Source organism: Aphelocoma coerulescens, unplaced genomic scaffold (genome assembly GCF_041296385.1).
Source record: "Aphelocoma coerulescens isolate FSJ_1873_10779 unplaced genomic scaffold, UR_Acoe_1.0 HiC_scaffold_118, whole genome shotgun sequence".
Classification (NCBI taxonomy): Eukaryota; Metazoa; Chordata; class Aves; order Passeriformes; family Corvidae; genus Aphelocoma; species Aphelocoma coerulescens.
The window spans coordinates 638740-642815 of record NW_027183476.1 but is presented as its reverse complement, the minus strand read 5'-3'; positions in this window follow the sequence as shown (position 1 = coordinate 642815).

Below are 4076 nucleotides of genomic sequence, written 5' to 3'. Positions count from 1 at the left end.
ACCTCCAGACCCCCCCCCCCCCCTCGAGAACCCCAAAATCCTCCTAACCCCCCCCAGGGAGCCCCAAAATCCCCCCCAAAAACCCTCCGGGCCCCTCCCCCCACTTTTTGGGACCCCCCCAAAACCCCCCCCAGGAACCCCCCAAAAATTATCAGCACCTCCCAAAAATCATCAGAACTCCCCAAAACTCCCCGAAGACCCCCAAGGACCCCAAAAATCCCCCCAGGACCCCCCCCAAACTCTCCAAGACCCCCCCCCAAAAATCCCCAGAACCCCCTGAGACCCCTCAAAATCCCACCAGGACCCCCCCGGGAACCCCCAAAATCATCCCGGATCCCCCAAAATCCCCCCCAGGATCCCCAAAAAAATCCCAGGACCCCCCCCAGTCCTCCAGGACCCCCCCAAAATCCCCCCAGGACCCCCAAAAATCCCCAACTCCCCCCACGAGACCCCCAAAAAAACCCTCTAGGACCCCTCCAAAAATCCCCAGGACCCCCCCAAACCCTTCCAGACCCCCCCGGGACCCCCCCGGGACCCCCCCGGGACCCCCAAAACCGCCCCCAAAACTGCCGGGGGGGGATCTGGGGAATTTTGGGGGGGTCCTGGGGGAATTTTGGGGGGGTCCCCAGGGGGTTCTGGGGGGGGTTGAGGGGAGTCTCAGGGGATTTTGGGGGGGGTCCTGAGGGGGTTTTGGGGGGATTTTGGGGGGCTGGGGGAGGGGGTCCTGGAGAGTTTTGGGGGGGGTCCCAAAAAGTGGGGGGAGGGTCCTGGAGGGTTTTTGGGGGGGGATTTTTGGGGGGGGGGTTCTGGAGATTTTGGGGGGGTTCTGGGGGATTTGGGGGGAGGCCAAAATTTGGGGGGGGGGGGGGTGTCCTGGAGGGTTTCAGGAGCCCCCAAAACACCCTCCAGGACCCCCCCAAAAATCCCCCCCCCAAAAAAAAAAACCCTTTTGGGGGTGGGGGAGGGGCGGCGCCCCCCCCCCCCATTTCCCTTCCCACGCTCCCCCCCCTCCCCCCCCCCTCCCTCGGGAGCCGCCGGAATCCCGGGAATTTCTCAAAATTCCCCCCCAAAAATTGGGTGGGGGAGGGGTCCCAGCTGTGGGGTGGGGCCCGGGGAGGGGGGGGGGAGGGGAGGGACCCCCCGCCCATCCCCCCGGGGAGGCCGCACCCCAAATTTGGGGTGGGGGAGGGGCCCCAGGGAGGGGACTCCACCCCCCCCTCCCAAAAAAAAAGGGGGGGGGGTTGGAAGCCTAAAATTTGGGAAAAGCCGCAAATTTGGGAAACGCGGAAATCGGGAAAGCCCAAAATTTGGAGGCCCCAAAAATGGGGAAATCCCGAAATTGGGATTCCTTAAAATTTGGAAATCCCCAACAATTTGGATTCCCCAAAATCGGGCCTCGCCAAAATTTGGGGTTGCCTAAAATTGGGGTGCCCCGAAATTGGGAAGCCCCAAAATTTGGATTCCCCCCCAAAATTTGGGAAACTTCAAAATTGAGATTCCCTAAAATTTGGAAACCCGAAAAAATCGGGAACTCCCAAAATCGGGACACCCCAAAATTTGGATTCCCCAAAATCGGGATACCCCAAAATTTGGATCCCCCCCAAAATTTGGGAAACTTTCAAAATTGAGATGCCCTAAAATTTGGAAACCCGAAAAAATCGGGAACTCCCAAAATCGGGACACCCCAAAATTGGGATTCCCCAAAATCGGGACACCCCAAAATTTGGATCCCCCCCCAAAATCTGGGAAACCCCAAATTTGGGATTCCCTAAAATTGGGATACCCCAAAATCGGGACACCTCAAAATTTGGATCCGCCCCAAAATTTGGGAAAGCCCAAAATTGAGATTCCCTAAAATTTGGACACCCCAAAATCAGGATCCCCCCAAAATTGGGACACCCCGAAATTGGGATTCCCTAAAATTGGGACCCCTCCCCCCCCCCCTAAATTGGGGATCCCCAAAACAGGGACCCCCCTAAAACTGGGACACCCCAAAATCCCCAAAACCTCCCCAAATCGGGACCCCTCAAACCTGGGACCCCCCTGACCCTGAGACCCCCCCCCAAAACCGGGACACCCCAAAATCGGGCTCCTCCAAAATCCGGGACACCCCAAAACCGGGATCGCCCCAAAATTGGGATCCTTCCAAATTGGGAACCCCCCCAAAATCGGGACCCGCCCAAAATCGGGATTCCCAAAACCGGGACCCCCCAAAACCGAGCCCCTCCTGTCCCGAGACCCCAAAACTCCCCAAAACCCCCCAAAATCAGGACCCCCAAAAATCGGGATCCTCCAAAATCGGGACCCCGCCCAAACCCGGGACCCCAAAAACTCCCCAAAATCCCCAAAATCGGGATGCCCCGAACTCCCCGAAACGCCCCAAAATCGGGACTCCCCAAAACCGAGCCCCGCCCAAACCCGGGACCCCCCAGACTCCCCAAAATCGGGATCCCCAAAATCGGCATCCCCCAAAATCGGGACCCGCCCAAAACCGAGCCCCGCCCAAAGCCGGGACGCTCCAAACTCCCCAAAATCCCCCAAAATCGGGATCCCCAAAAATCGGGACTCCCCAAAACCGAGCCCCTCCTGTCCCGGGACCCCCCAAACTCCCCAAAATCCCCCAAAATCGGGATCCCCAAAAACTGGCATCCCCCAAAATCGGGACCTACCCAAAACCGAGCCCCGCCCAAAGCCGGGATGCTCCAAACTCCCCAAAATCCCCCCAAAATCGGGACCCCCAAAATCGGGATCTCCCAAACCCGGGACCGCCCAAAACCGAGCCCCTCCTGTCCCGGGATCCCCCAAACTCCCCCAAACCCCCCAAAATCGGGATCCTCCAAAATCGGGACCCCCCAAAACCGAGCCCCGTCCAAACCTGGGACTCCCCAAACTCCTCAAAATCCCCCAAAATCGGGATCTTCCAAAATCGGGACCCTCCTATCCCGGAATTCCCAAACTCCCCCAAACCCCCCAAAATCGGGATCCTCCAAAATCGGGACCCCCCAAAACCGAGCCCCGCCCAAACCCGGGACACTCCAAACTCCCCAAAATCCCCCAAAATCGGGATCCCCAAAAATCGGGATCCCCCAAAACCGAGCCCCGTCCAAACCCGGGACTCCCCAAACTCCTCAAAATCCCCCAAAATCGGGATCCTCCAAAATCGAGACCGCCCAAAGCCGGGACACTCCAAACTCCCCAAAATCCCCCCAAAATCGGGGTCTCCCAAAAACCGGGACCCCCCCCAAAACCGACACCATCCTGTCCCGGGACCCCCCAAACTCCCCCCCAAAATCCCCCAAAATCGGGATCCTCCAAAACCGAGCCCCGCCCAAACCCGGGACACCCCGAACTCCCCAAAACCCCCCAAAATCGGGACCCTCCTGTCCCGGAACTCCCAAACTCCCCCAAACCCCCCAAAATCGGGATCCTCCAAAATCGGGACCGCCCAAAACCGAGCCCCGCCCAAACCCGGGACACCCCAAACTCCCCAAAATCCCCCAAAATCGGGATCCCCCAAAACCGAGCCCCGCCCAAAGCCGGGACACCCCCAAACTCCCCAAAATCCCCCAAAATCGGGATCTCCCAAAATCGGGATCCTCCAAAATCGGGACCCTCCTGTCCCGGGACCCTCCAAACTCCCCCAAAACCCCCCAAAACCTGGATCCCCCAAAACCGAGCCCCTGCTGTCCCGGGACCCCCCAAACTCCCCGAAACCCCCCAAAATCGGGATCCTCCAAAATCGGGGTCTCCCAAAATCAGGACCGCCCAAAACCGAGCCCCGCCCAAACCCGGGACCCCCCAAACTCCCCAAAATCGGGCCCGGGATCCCCCAAACTCCCCAAAATCGGGACCCCCCCAAAACCGGGACCCCCCAAACCCGAGCCCCTCCTGTCCCGGGACCCCCCAGACTCCCCCAAACCCCCCAAAATCGGGATCCTCCAAAATCGAGACCGCCCAAAGCCGGGACACTCCAAACTCCCCAAAATCCCCCAAAATCGGGATCCCCAAAAATCGGGATCCTCCAAAATCGGGACCCTCCTGTCCCGGAACCCCCCAAACTCCTCAAAATCCTCCAA